The sequence below is a fragment of the Camelus dromedarius genome, chromosome 10 (assembly GCF_036321535.1).
Source record: "Camelus dromedarius isolate mCamDro1 chromosome 10, mCamDro1.pat, whole genome shotgun sequence".
Lineage (NCBI taxonomy): Eukaryota > Metazoa > Chordata > Mammalia > Artiodactyla > Camelidae > Camelus > Camelus dromedarius.
This window is the reverse complement of record NC_087445.1, coordinates 27,695,407-27,719,308: the sequence shown is the minus strand read 5'-3', so window position 1 is coordinate 27,719,308 and position 23,902 is coordinate 27,695,407. Positions and strand designations below refer to the sequence as shown.

Here is a 23,902-nt window from a genome sequence, read left to right as displayed (position 1 = left end):
CTATACTTTTAAAACTTTATTTTCCAATCATCTTTATAATAAAACTGGCTATTTGACCTCTATTTCTCTGTCTCCCAGGCCTTAATTCTGAATTGATTCTCAGCTCTTTAGAGGAAGAACAGGGTATTATTTATTGATCCTCTAAATCCTAACAGCAGTAAATATAATAAAACACTGGGTGGCATCATCAGATATTTATTATTATCAGATCAATCATTGTTTAACAGTCTTAATTCCTTTCAAGATTTCATAACAAGATAATATTCTATATACAATCTACAGAGTGTACACACCCCTGAGTCAGTGGAGGAGTTAAGATTTTTTAAATAATATATCATTTTTGTGTGTTCCAATTTTTTTTTTTTTTTGAGGAAGGAAGGCCTCAGGAAGGATTCATATTAAGCCTGACAGCTTGTCTGGAAACTCATAGGCAACAGGAACATAGTTATGAGAACAGCTCTCACTTAGGAACTCTTCCTGCCTGAATTCCTCTTCATCCATTAAAAGAAAGAAAGAACAGAGAAGAAAAAGTTGGATTAAGTTACAGAAGGATTCAGCTAAACTCACTTCAAATAATCAGCAATCTTTTCCTACGACCTAAATTAAACAAAGGTGCTCCTAGGTTGATTAATGTGTATGAAACAACTTGCACAGCACTTCATAACAAACAGCTATGGGATTTTGGAAATGAGTATTTTAAGTGATAAATATGAAAACATGAACTTCCGTGTGATTGATGTAAATATATTTTACTTAACATTGCCCCTGCTTTATCGACCACTACTAATACAAATTTTCAAAGTTTTGGTCATTTTGTCAACCCCTTTGTTCATGTCCCCAATGCATATCTTAAGTTCAATCAAATGTGATAATTATTTAGATGTATATTTTTATTCTAACAATCGTATACTCCATGTACCTGTAATTGAAATGTTCATAAACAAAATGTTAATGGCACTCAGAAAAAAAAAGAAAATTATTTTTGCTTTCCTTCAATTATAAAGCAAACCAAAACACGGCTGGAAATACACAGATTAAACTTGTAGTCTATAGCACCAACATCAAGGGAAATAGAATCTCCTGGTTTACACATGCATAAACCAAGATGACACGACCATAAATTCTCTTGCTGAGAAAATACACTCCTAAACTAATTGTCCCTTCTTTTTACCCAGTCCTGTATCAAGACTTTCACTTGTTTCACAGTAGCCAATCGCAGTTTGTTTTATTTAAAGCAAAAGGCAAATACAGTAGATTCACATTACACTGTAAATAGCTAATGTCCCTTCATTTTCCATAGTTTTTTTTAATATAATTGTATTATTTTCTAAAACATATGTTTTTAAACAATCAAATCTCTATGGGAAGTTAGAGGCTGAAATCCTGCCATTTGCAACAGTATGGATGGATGGACGGACTTGGAGGGTGTTACCTACATGAAATAAGTCAGACAGAGAAAGACAAACACTGTATATCACTTACATGTGGAGTCTAAAAACATACAACAAACCTGTGAATATAAGAAAAAAGAAGTAGACTTGTAGATATAGAGTACACACTGTTGGCTACCAGTGGGGAGAGGGAAGGGGTAGGGGCAATCCAAGGATAGAGGATTAAGATTATTATGTATAAAATGAGCTACAAGGATATATTGTACAACACAGGGAATACAGCCAATATTTCATACTAACTATAAATTATAAATAGCCTTTAACAATTGTGAATCACTATAGTTTACACTTGTAACATACAACACTGTACATCAACTATATGTCCATAAGAAAACAAAAAACATTTATTAATGTAAGTAACCCCCCATCCAGCAAGATATCAGGTATCATGAAAAAGTGACATTTCCAACCACTGCCAGAATATCTTGTGGCAAATTATTCTGTTAGCTACTGGGATAATAAGGGTCACTTGTTGGAGGAACCTGGGTATTCTGGATATTCAATGGCCTAATAGAAACTTTCCTATTCACCCCAATTTCTAAACTTAGGTACTCCCCTCCCCTTCCTGGGGCCCATCTGCTTCCTCCAAAGACCTATGGTTCTGCCTTATTCTTTTCTGAATAGGGTACTAAATGGAGGTGCTTAGGGAAGAGGCAGATTAATGGGCAAACAGCCAGTTTCACCAACACCAATCATTTAAAAACATTAAAGCATAATTGGGAAAAATGATTGGAAATATAATGCCAGTTAATTCTGACCTTCCAATGAAACTCCTTATATAATGATCAAATGTTCACTGTCCCTCTCCTACCACCATACTTGAATATAAAATCACACACACAATAAAACAGAAAAGTCCTCCTCTGTGCTGTTTACCAATTCCCCATTAAGTAAATAGTGAACATTTAAAAATATTTTACAAGGACATTCCATTATTAAGACTTCCTAGGGTTATTATGCAAAGTGATCTCTTTCAAGGTAACTTGGGGTCTTTCTTTTTTCTTTTTTTCTTTTCTTTTCTTTTTTTTTTTGTTTGTTTGTTTGTTTGTTTTAATCCCTGCCCAGGCTTAGACAACTTAAGAACCAGTTCTGACAAATGCAGACTTAGCCCTGGTGCCATCAATAAAACTCAGATACTGGTCAGTGCTGCTGAGTACTCTACAACACTAAAGTTATGAAGAAGAGTATGTTGTATATTCTTAGTCCTAGGAGACTGATAAATAGCTTGTTTTCTTTTTGAGCACCAACATTATTTTCTAAACAGTAAATGAAGTCATCAAATGTGAATGTGAATCCCAGCTCCACCACTGGTTTGGTAGCCTTAGGAAAATTAATTCAACATTGTGATCTTAATTATTACTTCATCTATAAAATGGGAATACCACCCGCCTGTAATGAATTCAACTGTGTTCTCCCATAAAAGGATATACTTGAAGTTTTAACCCCCAGTAGCTCAGAATATAACCTTATTTGGAAACAGGGTCTTTTATAGAGATCATCAAGCCACAATGAAGTCATATTGAATTAGGATGGGCCCCTAATCCAATATGACTGGTGTCCTTATGCAAAGAACATCATGTAAAAAGGCAAACACAGAAAGAACACCACATGAGGATGAAGGCAGAGAGTGGAATAACATCTACAAATCAAGGAGTGGCAACAAAGGCTATATGCAAAAACCCAACAAAACCCAGAAGCTAAGAAAGAGGTATGGAATTAATTCTCCACCACAGCCTTCAGAAAGAACAAGCCCTACTGTCACTTTGATTTCAGGCTTGTAGGCTCCCGAACTGTGAGACAATCACTCTCTTTGTTTAAGCCACTCAGTTTGTGGTACGTGGTTATGGCGGCCCTAGGAAACCCATGCATGACCCAACAAGGTGATTAAAAGATTTAAATTATTTGTAAAGCACCTGACATAGAATAAGTCCTTAATAAATTATTAATAACAGTGTGGGAACACTTTGCAATATAACCAATTGGCAGATTATGCAACAGCTCTACCTGATTTAGTCTTCATTTCTATTTTTGGAGATTTAGATACTCAAATATTCTGGTAGGAAGGCAGTAGGCAAGGCAGGAATTATAAAGGAGATAAATCTCATGCCAGCGTGCACTAATTGTTTGAATCCCCTGTAAATGGTTTGGCAGGAGAGGAGGTTGGAACACTTAGCTAAATTGAAGTTTGGGGATTATCTATGAATTTAAAGTATCCATGCCATTTTGGCCCCTATTAGCACAAGTAATTGAGAGGAAAATCTTGCCAGTTATGCTTTTCCATAAGGCTTAATGTGGACTTCACTATTTAAGTAATTCATTAGCAGCCTTAAATGGTGCCATGAAACAACATTAAAGGACGTAAGGCGTAGTGTGTGACCTTCACTGTGGAGATGAGTAAATCAGGGCCCAAAGAGGTTATAATGAACTCAAGGTTATATAGTTTACAATGGAAAAGCTGACACTAGAATCTTTGTTTCCTAATTTCCTGCTGAAAACTGAGTGTGCCTTTAAGGATTCTATTAGTGTTAGTTTACAAATTCTGTGGAGCTTTTGTAATTGTGCAAACCCAAACTCTGCACACAGAATCTTAAAGTCAGGGTTGGGAGAATTCAGATCCAGAGAGAAGAAAGTGACATTGTAACATTTTTAATAGAGAGCCTCAAAGATGCATTTGGGGAGGGAGCAGTAGTGTGGACAGAGGACAGTTATATTTACACTAAAATTATAAGCTGTGTAACACTTTTCGAGAAATCTTTCTTACATTGTTTAGAAGATACATTAAGTATGGCCTGGCAGGACCTTTCTAGGACAAGTCATTAAAGTCCTAAATGGTATTTGGAAATGTGGCTAGTAAGATTGAAGTCATTTGCATTATATTATAAAGTATGTGGACACGTTGGTCATCAAGTTCACTAGGATGGCTGAACTTTGGCCCACCACATGATTTTGCAAATACAGAGTGTACTTACAACCCGCTTAACAACTAACCCCACTTAAAACAAGCTGCCCTCTTTCACTTATGGTATGCTCAGCTTTTAAGTAGATCTTGCAGGAAGAAATATCAGACTTTTTAATAACAAACTTTGTTTCATTGTTTGCTTTGACTTTGGTTATCTTTTTATTTCTAGTCTTTATAGGACATTTCCATGTTGCCTGCCTTGAGGATATCAGCACTATAATTTAGGGGCCCAGTTCAGAATCTATTCCAGAGAGAATCTTTCCATTTTATTTTGTAGCTTTGATAGCCCTGAAACAGAATGTTTTTTCAAAAGATACTCAATAACACCAAGGCAGGGACCCCTCTGGACAACATATCAATTTGTATTATGATGTGAATTATGACTGTGCCCACCAGAGCTAGTATAGTTAAGTATCTGTCAGTCTTTCCATTATATTTTGCGGGTGTCTTACTTGGCAGCAAAAATGTCCTTCAGGCTGAAGCATATGAGGCCAGCCTAGGAAGTGAGTGCTCCCCCTTTGTTTAGTTTTACCATTCAAAAACACTAGCTCTCTTTTGTGTTTGCTTCTATACATTTTATATTGAAAAGAGGTCTGATTTTCTAAACCAACATGGCTGCCAGAGTGAGGATGGTTTTAATGGGGTGAGCTCATGGTGGTGCCTAAGGTCTCTTTTCTGGGTATGATCCGCATTGTTTTTTTGTGGAGGATGCAGCCTCCACAACTGAGAATTCCCATGTGGCACAAAAGCCCTCCAAAAATTAATTAGTCCTCTAAATTTAAAATTAGAGATCTCCATTTTTTTATCTTTGATGGGATAGAACTATATTATACTTAGGGTTTTCCTCCATCTTCCCCTTTCCATGTCCCTATCCTTAACTTGAATCCTTGTAAATTCTTATCCTTCCTTTAAAATCCAGTTCTAATTTTCTAATTTCTGAGAAGACTTCCCCATGTCCCTCAAAGAGACTCAAGAATTCTTCCTTTAAGCCACTTTGCATCTAACACCTAGCTCCAATATAGCAATTATCACATGATACTATTTCTGTATATCTGTTTATCATGCTGCACTGAGTCAAGGATTATGTCCTGTTTATTTGCAGAGGGCTAGACATATTAAATAAGCTCAGTAAATACTGGTTATATTACTGAATACATGAATGAATGAGTGAATGAATGGAATAAACTTTCTAAGAAACAGCAACAGTGCAAGGACACTTGAAGCTTGAAAAGTCTTTTTCAAAACATAAGAACTGTCTTTAATATGATTTCCTTCTTACAGGTTTCAACCTTCCAGAGGGTACAAATTCTCACACTCCCCATAATGAAGAATCTCCCAGAAATCTGACTGACTTGTAAATTCTTACAGAAATAAAAATAGGCAACAGGATTTTTTTCAGAAAATTACTGAACAAGGAGCTAAGAGATGAAGTGTTTGTTCTGACTTAGTCACTGAGTCTGTGACCCTCTTCAAGTTACTTAATAGCTCAGTGAGTCAACCCAGCTGCAAATGGTGATAAATAGCAGTAGTTCTTGTCTGCTTCTCAGAGATGTTTGGGAGAAAGAATGTTAGTATGTCTCATTTTAAAGAAAAAGGCTAAACTACATGTATTATATAAATTAAATATTGTTATACTGCTATGACACACTATTTACTAAATACTAATTTATTGTAAATAAAACAAATCACATTAAACTAATCACAAAATGTAACTGGAAGAATTGATCCTTCCATTTATCATGAGCTGTATCTTTTCTATAAGGAAACGGAATGAAAAGTAGATTGTTCAAAAGTTTCTGCATTTGGCATGTGGGAATGGTTCATGTGGTTATGATAATGAGTAAACTTTCATGGTCTACTTGAATTACCAAACACATTTTCAAAACCAGGAGCTAAACAGAATTAGATACTTTAAGAAGAAAAAAGGTAAGACATTTTTGTTTTGTTTCATTTTTTAAATTGCAGGTTTGGAAACAGATTAAATATTGAGGGCTGTAAACCTTCCAGTGTTTCTCAAAGTATAATCCATGAATCATGTGCTCAGTATAATCTAGAATACTGTATAGCCTGCAGATCCAAGACCTCATTCTAGATGAAAAGACTAATCAAATTTAGGGTGGGATCAAAGAAGCTGCAAGTTAAACAAGATCTCCAGATGATACCTATGAAGACACTCAGGTGTAAGAACCATTACAAGAGCTTAACAACTCTTTGGTCCAGGAGGCAAATGAACAAAGTACCAACTGCAGCAGAACAGCCACAGGAAACAGAACTTCCCTGGGTGGCAAAAAGTGGTAACATACTCAGTGATTTCAAAGGGGAAAGAGACTTTATCTTTTGTAGAATTTATAAATGAATTAGAAATGAATGGTATAATCCTGTTTTAGTGGGAAAAAGATTTTGGCAAAACTTGGGTAGACTGAACTAAAAATAAAAAGGAAGAAAGAACTGACAGCTCCAGTTTGCTGTATGTTATCAGGGTTCAGGGGTAACTTCTATTGATGGGGAAAAAGAGAGCTTCTCAAACTCTTCCTTGTTCTTTGGGGTCCTGAAAACAAGCCAACCAGCTTCAGATTCACAAATATTTTTCATCTATTTTTAAGGGTTTGCCCTTTTAGCAACTATCCAGACAAACCAGGTAACAATATTAAAGGAAATTATGGTTGTGATGTGTCTCTATTATTAAATGGGTACAGCTTTATTATTTTGTATCTGTTTGTAAGATTACGCTCTTAGTCAAGTAGAAAATTTCAATAATTACAGGAGAGAATACAAAGGCAAAGGAAAAACACCTGAAGTTTTGATACAGAACGGCAATTACGGCTCTCATTTTGGTGAAAATTCTTCTAGAGCAATATACTGACTGTAGAATATGACTCCATTATATAAAATTATACCTATAATTAAATTTACATATATTTACATATATAAATATATGTTTATACATAATTTTATATTATATTTTTACAAGCCATTGACAGTTTAAAACATCTCATAATCATGAAGACTTAAGGCATGAACTGGAAAATATTAAGACCTAGCCTAGAGCTGCTGTTAGGTGTTTCATCTTGTTCATTCGCTTCTTTAAAATAAGTATTCTTTCTTAAAAAATCCTTTATATTCCTCTTATTTTCAGATCAGAGATTCCTGGGAAATACCTTCTTTCCCTAAATAACTCTCTGCCCTAATTTCTACCTCTAAATCATTATACGTAAAGAGAGAGAACATGGGTGCTAACTGTCAGTTTTCTGGAGCACCAGTTTTTCAGATACATTAGCATCTAAGTAATCCAAGGCCTATAGCTTCTCTATGTCTTTTTCTGCTCTGTTGACTTGTATCAGCATTTTCTAGAGGATTTTTTTTGAACACGTGTTCCCTTGGATGCTGAAATAGATCAAAAAATTTTAACATTTTTAAATGTATTTATTATATAAGATGTTCTAAGTGCACTGTATTGGTTATTTTACTGAATTCTTAGAATCACCATATAAGGTGAAAGCCATCTTTGTCTTCATGGGTGTATGGAGGAAAGCTGATTCACAAGGAGGGCGAGCAGAATGTCCTTACAATCTGTCACAGTGGAGCAGGTGGGAGATGGAGAAATGGGGAGCAACTACTTAGTGGGTATTGATTTTCATTTGGGGAAACATTTTGAGGAAAATGTTTAGAACTAGACAGAGGTTGTGAATATACTGCTAATGTACCAAATGTCACTGAATTGTTCATGTTAAATGGTTACTTTTATATTATGTGATTTTTACCTCAATTTAAAAAAAAAAAAACTAGTAGATCAAGGAATCAAACACAGTGTGGCTCCAGAGATTGCAGTCTTAAGCATTACAGGATACTCCTCCTATGTGGCCACATTGGCTCCAAGTTTTTCTAGAGGAAAAATACTCACTTTTTACAGCAAAAATTTTCAATATTTTTATCATGCTGGTAACAATGTTAAATCTCCCATATGGTGGTATGGTGTATAGAGAAGGGTGTGGTAAATAGTGTTTCTAAAATCATTTTTTCCATGGAACTCATTTTATCTGGGGCATTTCTACAAGAATGTGTTTCATAAAACACCTTTATAGAATCACTGTTTTCTTCACAATTCTGGAAAGAATGTTTATTACAGAATTATTTTCACTTGGATAGTCTACTTAGTATATCAGCAAACTTCACAGGAATTCAGGCAATATAATAAAGACAGGATAGTTTACTGGAACTCCCTTAATGATCATTTCCTTAGCACTTATTCATAACAGAGTGAGAGTCAAAGAAAACTAAGCAATTACATCTTTCATATTCAATTTCAAAAAATTTAATATTTACTTTTTAGTTAAGTTTCATGCAAATAGTAGCTCTGCTATGTGCACATGAAACTATTTAATTTTTATGATAAAATATGTAGGAAATACAGACTCAGTGAACCTTCGATTTTTAGCACTGCAGCTTCTAGGCTAAAATAAGTCTTTCATAAGCAACTGAAAACACTAGCTTTCTAGATTTAAAAAATGGCTTATTTTTAGTATAAATTTTGTGGGGTTTTGTTGGTTCAGTTATTTTTCTCAGTAAGGAAGACAATTTCAGAAAAAGTTAAAACAGTTGGAAATTGAAAGCAATGATTTATCATAAAATAATTATTTACTCTTTAATCAAAACCAGCTTATATATAATAATCCAATTCCCTTTTTCTATATTAACCATTATAGCTGGATAGAAAGAATGTGGGATTTAGAATCTGACAAAACTGAGTTTGCCTGTCTAATGTTATGACTAGTTTCCCCAACTAAACAGTGATATTTCTACCTTGTAGAATTTTTTTTTAAAAAAGTACATAGGATCCCCAGTATCTCCATTAAATAAATAAACTTAATTACCTGCCCCCCAACAACAACAAAAAACATATTTTTAAAGAAGTACATAGGATACAGATGTTAACCTATCCCACACTTGACTGTTCAGTCATCGTAATCTAAAATTCTGACTTCTCTATTTTCTGCAAAGCCATCATCATTATTTTGGCTTCACTCCCTCCTTACACAGTCTGTCGTCCATGTGAAGCCATTTCCTGGATGCTCTTGATAGCACTCTATAATCACTGATCTCTTTAAATTATATTAACAACTTGCTAATGCTTACATTTGGATAGTTCCCATTGCCATTTCCTCTGGTGAACCCCTATCCTTGCTGGGGAAAAGTCCCCCAATAATCCTGATTGGGTGCACTGCAAACACTGCCTAATATTCTTAGATTGAACTACACAGCTCTCATAGCTCAAAAATAAAAGTGGCCTATGTATGTTACATATAGATACACACACACATATATACATACATATATACATATTATACATATACAGAAATAAATTAATTTATCAATACAGATATTAATATCTATACCTATGTATCACACTTTCTCAGAATTTTTCCTGCCAAAAGAGGACAATACCATTTCTTTCATTATAAGAAAACAGACATTATATTCAGTGTAGGCTGTCTTACATCTACAGAACTAACTTCTGCATATTTGTATTAACATTTACTTTTAGTTTAAGGCAATTCTTATCTTATTGGGAGCAATAGGAAACCATGGGTTTCCTTATATGTGAAGTCTGTGGTGTGGCCACCTATGGTAAGGGTTTATGAGAAGTGAAAAGAGGTACAAAGAGACCCAATCTCAGCCAGGTCTGGCACACTATGCAACCCCACAGAGGGAGCTCTTAAGATGTGTCCTAGAGAGCCACCAAAAGCATAATGGAGAGCATGTGGGCTCCAGGTTTGCAGAAAGCCCTGAAAGCCAAAAATAGAGGAGCGATGACAACCAAAAGAGAGTGGAGAGCCACTCACCAAGGACAGTGACACGTGGAACTAGTGTATTGCTCCTCCCTTCTTCGCCCCAACCCAAACAAATAACAGGAAAGAGTAAGGGATGTGAGAAAGCAGGGCACTCGGCACCATCTCCCTTTTCCTTCATTTCCACTCACCCACTACCTCCACCCACCTCTCCCAGAACGTACAGAACCAACAGAACATCAAGACTAGCCTGTGTCCAGACAAGGGGAAGATCTCTGAATCAGACATGAGGATGAAACTTTAAGATAATCAAAATAATTTCTTAAAAATAAAAATAAGGCATTTTAACAGTGAAAAGGGACCTAAAAGCTATGGAATTTCTAATTGTGATTAAGGAGGCAAGCACGATACCAGGAGGAAAGTGGATCTGCCAGAGTATGACAGGTAGTATTCAACGAAAAATATAGATAGACAGTTATCATTTATACTTTCAGTATTCCAGACGACTCTACCAAATCTGTTAATTTCCATAGTAACATACTTCTTAAAAATAATCCTTCACTCAATTTTTTTATGTGACCAAGCAGTCCTGTTGCTTCTTCTGTTTAGTCATTCTATTCCTACCCGGTTCCACTGAGACCCACTTAGTAAGAGACATATAGTCCTTGCTGGTACTTAGCCAATCTGTACTGCTATTGGCTATACTTACTACTAAAATATTAAAGCACTTATATATAGTTGGTAAACAGGCACGGATTCAAACCCCCTTTCTCCCACTGCCCTTGCAGACTTGGGCTCCTCTCCAAGCGTCCCCAAACCCAGCAACTAAAGGGTTAATGCTAGTACAATGGGGGAGCCTCATGGTCCCTGTTCCAGTAAGTGGACTTCCATGTGGCTTGCCACCAGTACCATATTTTAAATTTTGAGTGTAAACCTGGTCTATAGTACAAAGATCAAAATGTGAAGTAGATATTGTCAAACTGTCGATCTCTTTCAAATGATGAATTGTTAACTCACTACTGGATACCTCTATAGACAAACATACTCTAGCCTTTCTAGATTTTCAGGTATTTCTTCTCCCATCTGATGTTGTGCATTTGCTCATGTTAAACTCCGTATATTGACTGCTGTTACTGAACTGCCAGGGTTGTATCACCAGACTTCCCAGATAATGGATTAGCCTCTGAACGGAGCTTTCTTACACTGTCTCAAGAAAGTGCTCCTTACAAAATATCTACCTTATTTCTGTGTGTAATCTGAGTTCCAGATTGTAGCCCTACCAAGCCTCTCCTGTCTCCTTGTGTTTTTGACTGACACCAAAACTTAAATTTAGTTCTTCCACTGAAGAAAATTCATAGATCTTATTGAAATCAAACACTGGTAGTATTGAAGGTCTATGGTAAGTAAAAACACCTTAGTGTTTAATGAAAAATTCCAAGTCCAGGGAATGAGTGAGTGTATATTAACATACAGTAAAAAGCTTGAGGGTAAGGGACCATTCTGTGTTTCAGGGAAGCCCAAGGGGTGGAAAGTACGGTTCTCCAAGATCTGCTCCAGTATCTTCTCGATTATCACATCCTTATAATCTTTATTTCCTTCCTTGGTATTTCCCCAGGGCTTCAGACTTATATGTACAAATGCTTTCTGACTATTTCCCCATCTGGACTTCTAAATAATACCTCTTCATCTTCTCCACCATCTCCACTCAGCCATCATACATATTATTCAGTACACTATTTGTAACAACTCTGAAACCACAGTCTGAAACCAACAATCCAAATATAAAACAAGAAAACCACATGAACAGGTATTTCATTGAAAGGATATACAGATGCCACATAAACACATGAAAAGATGTTCAAACTCATTAACCATTAGAGAAATGAGAAGTAATACTACAGTAAGATATCACTACACACCTATCAGAATGGCTTAAAAAAAAGACAACACCAAATGATGGCAAGGAATCAGAGAGGAAAGGCAAGTGTCATTCTGAGACCTCTTCTCTTGGCTTATAGACAGTCATCATCTTGTTTTGTGCTGATAGGACTTCCCTGCATGCACACAAAGAGTGAGAGAAGGGTGTGGGGTCACTTCTTGTAAGACCACCTATACGATGAGGTCAAGAATCCACCTTATGTCCTCATGTAACTTTAACTGCCACCTAAAATTTCTGTTTGTATAAAGTCACATTAGGGGTGAAATCTTCAACATAAATATTTGGGGAGGGCACAATTCAGTATGCAACAATTAGTTTCCTCTGCCATACAACAAATTATCACAAATTTAGCAGCTTAAAACATACATTTATTATATCACAGTCCTGTGCACAGGTCCAGGTATGACTTGGCTTGGTCCTACGCAAGGGTGCAATCAAGACGTGAGGTGAGGCTGGGTTCTCACCTGGAAGCTCTACTGTCAATATATCCACTTTCAACTCACATGGGGAAAACTCACATATGTTGTCCTTTACTCTTATACTCAGGATACTTCCAATATGAGATGCATGGATTGTTTCAACTAAGCTTTTCTCAGGTGCCAACTAGGAGTCCTACAATTCAATCCATTTCTTATGCTAACTGGAGTTAGCAAAGACCCCACAGTTAAACGGCTCAGTGCCACAAGATCAAGCCCCACCACAGACACCCCTCAGATGCCAATCTCAAGTCCTACTTGTTACCCATGCTTCTAACCAACTATCTATAAATCAGAGGTTCCTGTGACCCTCTTCCTCGAGTTTGATTAATTTCCTAGAGTGGCTCACAGAACTCAGGAAAACAGTTTACTTACCAGATTATTGGTTTATTACAAGCCTATTAAAAGAGTATGAAAGAACAGCAAGATGAAGAGCTATATACTGGGGTCTGGAAGGTTTCGACACGCAGGATTTTCTGTCCCAAAGGAGTTGGGTGTGTCACTGTCCCAGTGGGTGGATGTATTCACTAGTCCGTAACCTCTCCAAACCCCTTATTTGGGGGATTTTTTGGGAAGCTTCATTAGGTAGGCATAATCAGTCATAGCTCAATCTCCATCCAGCACTTCTCCCCTTGCTAAAGAATGGGAGGTGGGGATAGAAGTTCTAAGCTTCTAACCATGGCTCACTCTTTTTTGGTGACCACCTCCCATCATGAAGCTATCCAGGAAATCACCAAGTAAGTATCACTTCACTAGAACAAAAGACATTCCTATCTTCCAGGAAATTCCAAAGGATTGTAGGAGCTCCACCTCAGGACCTCAGTCAAAGATCAAATACTAAAACAAAAGATGTTCCTAATGTTCTTAAGAAATGATAGGGGTTCTAGGAGTTCAGAGCCATGAACTGGGGGCAGAGATCTATTATTATTATTATTGTTATTATTATTGTTGTTGTCGTTGTTGTTATTATTATTTCACACATATATACACAGGCTGTTGGCAGAATTAATTTTCTTCTGACTACAGGATTGGCATCTTTGACTGCTTACTGCCTTCCAACCAGAGGCCACTAAGTTCAAGAGGTTTTCACAGTTTCTTGACACGTTGCCCTCTCCATAGACCCTCTCCCATCATGGTAGCTTATCACTTCAAGGCCATAAGGAGAGCAAGAACCAGTCTTCTAAAGAAATTTAGTCTAATATAACATAATGTACACATGGGGCTGCCATCCCATCACTGTTGTCATGTAACATAATCATAGCAGTGGTACCCTGTCACCCGCTCCATGCTCCACTGGTTAGAAGAAAGTCAAAGTTTCTGCCCATAGTCAACGGGAAATGATTCTATGAAGGTATGAATGTCCAGAGGCAGGATTCACAGGACCCACAAGAGAATGCGTTCACCACATTTATCATATAAAATGAAAACACATATCAAAGGTTCAAGAAAAAGTAAAAGTCACATGTATACTCACTACGTAGAAACAATCACCATTAATGCTGCTGGATGTGTTTTTTTCCAGTCTTTTTCTATGTGCTCTCCTTGAACCCTATCTCCAACCAAAAAGTGCATCTTCTTTATAAAAGAGGCAGGGTACTACAAATACTATCTCAGACTTTAGCCTGATTTTCAAGAACACAACCTCCTTGAATAATCTTCAAAATAATGAATTTTACAAGCTGTAAAACATCTTAAATATTATGATTTGACAGTTTCCCTATTAATAGATGATTTTGTTCCTATTATCATGTTCTAAATAACACTATGAAAAACATCTTCCTCCAATAAAAATAACCTTTAATGCATCTTAAATTTATACCTTCAACAACAGAGTGGGAAGATTTCACTTCTCAATTTCAAATCTACTCCTTTATTACTAATTACTGCCATCCCTATGTTAGTTCAGACAACAGATTCCTAACTGATTCCCTGTCTTACTTCTTGGCATCTTTCCATCCTCAAGACTCTACGTTCAAGTGATATCCAACCAGATCATCATCACTTTCCAGATACCTGAGTGTCAAACCTTCCAGGGAGTCAGACCGATTAAAATGACTTCTCTGTAAGGCCTCTATAATCAGCACCCCTCCCCTAAATTACCACACCATTTAAAATTGCGTTTATCCAAGTCTCCTTCCTTTTAAGATTATAATTCCCCTTAAGGCAGAGAATGTATCTCTTTCTTCTTTGCACTCTTAGCACCTAACACAGTATATGACACATAGTACTTCCTCCATAAGGGAATTTAAATGAACTATTAAACTAAATTGAGATATTTTGGGTTATGCTATGTAGATACATTTTTTCTAAGCTGTCTACCATTTTAAAATGTGGTTTTTCAGCCTTGCACACACTAACAAGGGCTAAAATTAAATCAAAGACATGCAACACATTCTTGTACAACATGAAGACCTTTTGTATCAACCGCGATCTTTTAAAAAAGCGCTGAATATAAAAAAAATTATCAAGGAGTTCACAACAATTGGTTCACCAAAAAAGTGCCCAAAGACAAATAGTGCACGTGTTTACATAATCTAAAACTTACAAATGTGTACCAGAGTCATTTCTATTCATAGGATTATCGAGATGATCATCTATAAGTTTAACACGAAACTGAACTCATCACAGAAATGGGAGGGAGTAAAATAACATTTACTAAGTATCTATTATCTGGCATGTATAAGAGGTGCTTTAGGACAGTTGTGTCATTTTAATACCCACACAACCACTGTGATAATCATTAATGAAGTCATTTTGTATCTGAGATACCCTGCCCAGGATTCCACAGATAGTAAAGTGACAGAATGATACTTCAAACTTACTAAGGTCCAGTTTCAAAGCCATGATCCTTCCACTTCCTCGCACTATGAGAACACCTAAGATATGCCCTAGTTCTCATTTTATTACCAGAAATGTTGCTCCCTGTAGTATCAGGGGGAAAGAGTAATAATGACTAATAGCAGGCTCAAGGTTAAGGCTGTACAACTATGCGAAACTGAGATTATTTGCATTGTGCTATGTTTGATTTAGTTCCCTGCCAAATGTCATGCCAAAGCCTTGACACAACAGAGATTTGTGCCTGGAGCCATTCATTCCCTGTCTTGCTGAGCACATCAGCTGGCATATTTTCCTTGGATATTCTAAAGACACGCCAGTCTCTGAATAGCAACTGAAAATGACTAAGAGGAAAAAATATATGAAAAAGTGAAGAAAAAAAACACTGTGTTTCAATCTTAAAATCTCAGAAAATCATCCACATGTGGATAAAAAGCTTATTTTTTCATTTAAGGATAACAAGTAGAACACATGCAGTATGTTTTGAGCCAAATTAAAAAATAAAGATGTGCATTTACCACAACACTATGTTTGTATAAAATAGAAGAGACAACAATTATCATTCATGATAGTGTATATGGCCACATTTTTTTCTTAACAACCATGAACTAGCTTCCAAGTTTCCTCTCAATATAAAGTTACTGTATAGAACAGAAACGTAAGAAGAACTGCCTCACCAATTTCTAGGTGGGGTTGGAAGGACCCCAAATAGAGTAAATGATCTAGAGAAGCTTCAGAGAAATTATAATCAGACATTTGTGAATCTATTTGATATTTAAATACCTCCACAGAAATGGCATCAAACCTTCTCTCAATTCCTTATCCTAGGGCTTACTTAAATTCCTTATGTGCTAATTTTCCTCTCATACTACTTTCTCCACAGTGAAGGGCTAGTTTTATTCACTTCTAGATGTGAGATTCACCTCTGTCCACTACAGTCCCTGAGAATCATTGTTCCTCTGGTCTTAATTCAGAGTTCTATCTATGTACTTTTTTATTCATTGTAGACATTTTCTTTTCAGTTCCCTTTTAGTATTCAAGGTTATTACAAGTCGTGATCTTTATAATGTTCTTTTTTTTTTTTAACAACAGCATTCCATTTTGAAATCAGGCATCTTCTATCAGCCTTGTCCTGCCTCCTTATCTACCATGTAGCAAACTGATATACTTCTGAATTGTGTGTGCATTTTCCTATTTCCTTCCTCTTTTCAAGCTGATTTGTAATTTTAAACTAATTTCATCATTTGGTTCCCCAAAACCTAGATACTCTTAGGTAGTTCTTGACTAATAAGATGTAAGTCAGTTAAATTATTTCAATAATTGAATCAACATCATTAAAAACTATGTTAAACACGTTCCATCAAGCTTAGAATAGTTCCATTGTTTTTACGTGTAAGACCATACAGCAGTCTTTTGAATATAAGTTGTGTGGATTAAAACATTCTATGCCCAGGCAATGGTACATATTTAATAGTAAGATACTAGAGTAAAGTATCTTCTCAATAGTATCATATTTTCTTCAAATGGAAGAGTATGTATTATGCATAAACATGTACTATAATTCTATATACTTAAGTCTGTGACAATAATGTAATTTTTGTCATGTTTATACGCTTTACTCATGAAGAAAACATGAAATATATTTTAAATGTGCATACCTCTGTCCAAGGCACATCCTGCTGTGGTCTCAGGACAGGAACCTATTGTAAAAAAATATATATATATTCTTGTTAATATACTTAGTATTATAAATAGATTGAGAAATACCAATACATAAAACAAGAACATGGTTTAAACTTCAACCATTGCTCAAAATTAGTATCTGCCCATTAACTTCAAAAAGATGATCTATCTTCTGTCTTTTTTTAAATGAAGTTCATTAAGAAAGAAGGATCAGATGTAAATATTCTGATCTATACTTCTCAATTTGAATTCCCCAAAGAGCTCTATGCCTTTATATCTTAGAATAAATTTTTTCCAGAGAGAAGTAAAAGCAAATTTAGTTCCTGATACACACGTCAACTTTAGGCAAAAATTCAGACATCACTTTTCAAAAATGCTACACGAATTATGTTCAAAATATGCAGATGAAGAAACAGGTTAAATAGTTCCTATGATAATAAAAGCCTTAGAATATGTGTTGATCAAAAAGAAGCAGCACAAAATCAATTAAAATTAATAGAAAACCATTTTCACATTTATGTTTCAAACTTTCAGGCCTTGAAACTAAAATGTGTTCAGTTAGTAAATTTAAATATGTTCAGATGAACTTGAGCACTTTAAAAAAAGAGGAAACAGAATCACAAATCGCTGCACTAAAAGTCCAATATTTCCATCATTTTTTTTTTTTAAGTTGGGCACCAGTTATTTTGTCCCCGGTGGCCCAGCTGGCCCGAGAAGGACAGGGGTGAGGGGAAGCCGGCCAAAAAAGCCCACAGGGTGAGCAGGTCTCATCCTCTGTCACTGCTACCTGAGTGGCCTCGGGCAGGGGCAGGGCCCTGGAAGGCCCTGGGCTTCTACCCCTGAAGCAGTCCAGATGCTATTCTGGAAGGGCTGGTTTCCGCTGCCCCAGGGTCCTAGGAAGTAGGGCAGGCCCGTGTTTCCTATAGTGTGTCATACGGAGGCCCTGGTGGGGGCTGGGCTGAAGGGTCCCGGGGCTCCAGGGCCCCTGCACCATGAGGGTGCTCCACCTTCTTGAATTAAGAACAGTATCTCACAGTGCTGGGTCTCTGGCACAGGTCCACGGCCACAGCCTTTACCGGCAGGAAGAGAGTACCCTTGACGCGGTTGGACGGTACCCTACAGAGGTCCACAAAATTGCCCATGGCTGCAGGAGACGTACAGGAGCCGCTTGAGGTTCTCGGCTCTGCGGATGGCCAGGATCACCTTAAAATGCAGTCTAGTGCAGGGCAATGGGAAGCCAGTCTGTTCACCAGAACCGGCACCAGGTCCTCCGCCCTCCAGCAGTAGAACTCGACGTTTTCAGCTTATTGTCCAGGGTGTTCACCCGGGTGGCCTCCACAGGCTCCTGGCACAGCTCGACTCCCACAACTCCTTTCCCCTCCAGGGCCAGGGTCGGGCCGATGGTGCTGGTGCCACAGCACACATCCAGAACCGTGGTCCCCCAGTTCAGCTGGGCCCAGTTCTGGCTGACCGTGTAGAGCACCTCAGGCAGGGGGGGTGTTCACCTGGAAGAAGGCCCGAGGGGATATCTGGAAAGTTAACCCCAGAAGGTCCTCGTGGATACACCGGTCCCCAGCCACGTGCTCCAGAGGCAGGCCCTGGAGTCTTTCGCTGTCCCTTCTCCACAAAATAGAGGCAGGTCACCTCGCTAGCCATGCCCAGCCCCACCATGAAAGGCTGGGCCAGAGAGGCCTTCAGCGCCGCCAGCTCCTCAGGGCTCAGTTTCTGAGGGTGGAAGTAGACAATCGCCATGGCTTAAAACCGCAGCTTACAGTGGCCCGAGTACACCTCCGGGTCTTAGGCCGAGTGTGGAGCAGACCTGACGAACTTCTGGAAGAACGTCACCCCCTGCTTGGTGGTCCCAGGATGTGGAGAGTGTCATACGGGGCTGCCACAGCACACGCCCCGCCCTTGTACTTGCTGAGCCGGCAGCTGACTGAATTGTCTTCCCCGTCCACTCCGATGCCGACCAGGTACTCACACTTGTGGCGGTACTTGGTCGGCTGGGCCTGGCCAGGCAGACGCTGAGAAGAAGACCCTTCCACAGGCCGCCACGAAGCACTCGCAGCGCCTTGTCGCTCTCCGCGGCGCTGCAGAATATCACGCAGGCGCAGAGAAATACCACGCAGGCGCAGAGCAATACCACGCAGGCGCAGAGGAATACCACGCAGGCGCAGAGAGGATAACTGAGGAGCTTCGTCTCGTGGGGCTGCAGCCGGAAGTGTCTCAGGAAGCGCTACATGTCGCTGAAGCTGCCGTGGAGTGGCATGTTCTGCGGCTACAACTTGAACATCTCTGAGGTGAACAGGCCCGCCCTAACGTAGCTGTAGGGCCCAGGCGGAGCCCCCAACCCTGTGGCCTTGGTCTCCTGCTCCTCCTCCTGCTGAGGTCCCGGGGCTGCGGGGCTGTCTGGTGTGCTGGGGCCGTCGTGGTTGGGGCCTCCAAGTGTGCTCGACTTTCGCTGTCGAGCTCGTCATCTATCGTCAGGTCCGTCCGCCGCCTTGTCCAGGTCCTGGCACACGGTGGGGACGCGCGGAAAGCAGTGAGGCCGCCCAGGCTCCAGCATGGCGGGAGCAGGGCTCGAACCCTCCGTGTTCAAAGCCGGGTTTCAGGCATGGGCTGCGCCGCCCGCGTATCGTCCATCACTTCTATTTTTCTTCTAGGAGGTTCAGTGCCACATTTCCAAATGTGTTCAAGGACCCACCCACAGAAACGCTCAGATCTATATCTAAGAACTCCCCTTGCAAATGTGATGATACTAATTACAAGGACTTCAATTCAATGCAGAATTAAAGAACCACTCACTTTATCCATGCTTTCTGGCATCCTATCTGACAGAAATTTCCAGATGTGGGGAAAAGTTGGAAATAAACTTCCTTTGTGCTCTCTACTAGCATGATGGAATAAAAGTTTTACCATGAGTAATAAATAGCACCCATTAACGAGAAGTAAATGTTTTCTTCCATAAATTTCACAAACTCAAACGATTTTAGTTCTAGAAGGCATGTGAGTGGATAATCAAGTAAACTGAATTCAAACTATGAATTAAGAGTTCTCATTTTTACATGGATAGCCTCAGGATCTCCTAGGCAAGGGGGAAAAACCAAGACTGGTTTGCTTACAATGTTACCTCAGCCATTATTCAAGCAGAGTAGATACATGTGCCTAAGTACAGACACATACACACATTACCTCACTTGAGGAGGCTACATGAGGTAATGTGTACTTACAGGATTTTGCTGCTTAAATATACACACATACATACACAAATTTAGGCCACCTTTTTAATTTTATGGCCACAACTAGAATTTCACTTTCTGTATTTGAATTTTGGTTCTTGGATTACTAGCCAGCTTTGACTTTAGGCTATTTACATAACTTTCTCTTAGCCTCCATTTTTGTTTTTGTTGTTGTTGTTGTTGTTTGCTTTATTTTTGCTTGGTTTTTCTTTTTTTGCTTGTTTGTTTGTTTTTAATTTATAATAAGGTTGTAAAGATTAAATGAATTAATACAAATTGCTTAGAACCTTGCCTAGGACATAGGATGGGGCCAATAAGCATTACCTTATATTAAAAACTACAAAATATTTTAAGAATCAAAATAGTCCAAAACATTCTATGACTAGAATATGTAAAGTTATTTTAGCTGGTATTTCTAGTCTGTTCTCTCAGTGGGGAAACAGTTTGTATTCCTTCTTATATTGTAGTGTAATTATGTTTATATTTGCACAATTATAATTCTGTGCAAAATAATTGAGAAACACAAGTATGGATAACAAACTTCATGGAAGAAAATCAGAGACATCAAAGTACAAGTGTCAGTATTCTTTCTTTTTTGGGGGGATGGGAGGAAGGAGGCATTTTAAATGGTATTTAAGAGCTGTAATTCTATGTTCTGTATTTTACTTATGATCTGGCATGACTAGAAGAACAGAAAATCTCCATAAATTACAAGGAGGCACTAAAGTTTTCCACCAGCCAAGCAAGAATCCAAGTGTCTAACTTTCATGGGAGTAGAAGTTTGGGGTGAAGATAAAGTAGAAAGCTCAGAGTTGTCAGCATTGCAGCCAGGCTGTAATGAATTCATCACAGAAAGACATGATTTCAACAAAGTCAGGGCTGGATTCACAAAGAAAACAGACAACCTCCAGCTTCAGAAATCTCCGTTTCTCTGGCTACTATGAATAGTTAGGGTTTTAAAGATAGGATTAAGGTTGCTTGTTGTGATTTCTCTGACGGAAATGTACACTCCTATAAATGGGCTAAGTTGCAGGAGGAAAGGGAGGAGACATTATTTTTAAAGCTACATTTAATTGAACTTAGTATAGGCTAGAATTAAGGGGGAAAAAAGACTTGAGATGAGCAAATGGAAAAAAGGAAAGAAGAAAAAACAAAAGAGGAAAATTAAACATCTATAGGCTTAATAAGGGATGTTGTAAATATCAATCCTGAAAGACAGGCAATCTATTTGGTAAACTATGTTCTACCAGCAGCTATTTTATAGACCTGGTGACAAGGGTGAAGGGCAGGTGGTGACCGATGATCATTTCACTGACATCATTTCGGTGTTTTAACCTGAGGATTTCCACCAGACATTTACCAATTTCTTGAGATGTTTTTGATTGCAACTGGGAGGTGGGGTGCTACTGACATCTAGTAGGTAGAGGCCATGGATGCTGCTAAGCATCCTACAATGCACGGGACAGGCCCCCCACAAGGTAAAATGACAGCTTAAAATGCCAATCATGTGCTGAAGTTGAGAAATCTGTCTGAATTAGCAGCAGATGTGGGAGCCTCCGGGTACCTCAGCTCTTCATGGACCCTCCCAAATTACGAGTTCATGTAACTTACACAGAGTGAATCTTCAGGAAAAAGAGTACTAACCTTGGTCAAGAGTCCCACTTAAACATTGTCCATCTAGCGCTTAATGAACCAGCACATTAAATCCAGGTTGATCAAAAGTGAAAAGCCTTTTTACACTATGCCAGTCTGATTCTTATAGGTAATTGTATTTCCATTCATTTTCTCACGTTTTTCAAAGTCAGAAAATATTGTAGTGGATTCTCATTTTTTTTAGTTTTCTTTGTTTAAGGAACACTAAATTCAAGGCCAGATACTACCTTGTTTGAAATAATTTAGTTTGTTTAAGAGACAGGTTACTTGCTTTACCATTATTAGAAATTTGACAATACATCATAATTCAATAGGTAGCAACCAGAATAATTTCTAAGGAAAGTAAGATGGTTTAATACTACTATTTTTAAAAATTTGCATCAAAATAGCAACATAACTACCTTTAGCAAATCTAACAGACATTTCTAATGAATATTTATTAAAGAATTAATATATGCAGTCACTTGGACTAAAACTAAATTTTGAAGAGTTTAACTGTTACTATTTAATATAAACTAAATTGTAATTCTGTATTATTCTCATTTCACTCATTTGAGAGTACCTTATTACTATCATGTTGCTCAGAGTATTTAACCTGTAAACTATCATGTTTCCTTGATATTGATTTATTTATAACCTAAAAAACATAACGTGTTTAACTTTGTAGATAGCCTTTAAGAATCTTTTCTACAAAGGCCAAACATCTCACGGCAAAATTCCCTAAAACCATTCACTAATTACAGATGGATCTGTACAGCTAAAAGTGATGTATTGGGAAAAGGAGGGAAAGAATAAGAGTTTGTTGTTACTGCTGAGATTCAAAAAAGAAGTCCAAAGTTAGAGCTTTCCAAGTACCTAGCAATATACATAGCAATGCAATGTCATGGGACCTATATATGTCCTTCTGTGTTTTAAGCATAGGAGGTGTTCTTACAAAAGTTGACCTAAGTCGAAAATAACTTCACCAGAGCAGAATCACTATTTTACTCCAAAATAAATCAAATGAGCATCAAAGTGATTTATGTCCCTTATACCCAATAGAAATACATTAGAATTGGTTGAGATTTTATGATTTCTCCCACCTTTATTCACTGTTCATATCCAATAAACTTGACTATACAATATATCTAGATAATTTTCAGATACATACAAAGCCAATATTTTATACCATTTCTTACTTCTGCTTATTTCTTTAAGGTACCAAGTAAATAGTTGTTAGGGTAAGTATGAGTCAGTGCATACAATTAAAAGCTGTCTTTAATTTTTTTCCATACCTTACTCATACTGTGAAGTACACAATAACTTTCTGTCATTTATGCTGAAAAATGGATTTCTTAACTGAAACGGGACTGTGTCGCATATGTTACATTTGTAAGCATAAGCCATGGAGCTTACCGAGGAAGGCTTCCTCCATAATACATCATTTTTCCCTGTCAAAACTGTCAGAAGATCATAAAGGTTGCAGCACAACTACTTTGTATTACCTTATTTAAATGTTAGGTCCTTGAAATTACTTAGTTTTTCAGTCTATCTTGGAAAATTGTTGACACCATTTTCTTTTCCCAATTGATGTTATGACCCCATTTCAAAAGCAAGTTCAATAGATAAGCTATATTTCAATCAATGCTGTATTTCAATGAAGGATACTATGTATAGTGTGCAAAATCAACTTAAGAGATCAACACAACTACTACTAAATCCTGGTTTTTTTTGTATCTGCCTGTTATCAAGCCAGATGTACTTGTGAATATAGAGATTCAAATTCAAAAGTGATCAGGGTGTGCAACATATCTTTTTCTCATAAAAGGTAGTAATGATGCCATAATAATTAGTCAATAACTGAATAAACATCACAAACAGTATACTGTTTATGATATTTCA

At 37.6% G+C, this 23,902-nt stretch overlaps 1 protein-coding gene and 1 pseudogene across 1 annotated transcript in view; both read right to left on the bottom strand.

Moving 5' to 3' along the window:
• Positions 1–23,902, bottom strand: part of PTPRD (protein tyrosine phosphatase receptor type D) — a 1,876,190-nt gene that overhangs the window by 1,198,714 nt on the left and 653,574 nt on the right. Inside the window, exon 5 of the mRNA XM_064490208.1 lies at positions 17,105–17,146. The gene's annotated coding sequence lies outside the window, so the exon portion shown is untranslated. The remainder of the gene's footprint in view (positions 1–17,104; positions 17,147–23,902) is intronic.
• Positions 18,060–19,606, bottom strand: LOC105098282 (tRNA (uracil-5-)-methyltransferase homolog A-like; annotated as a pseudogene).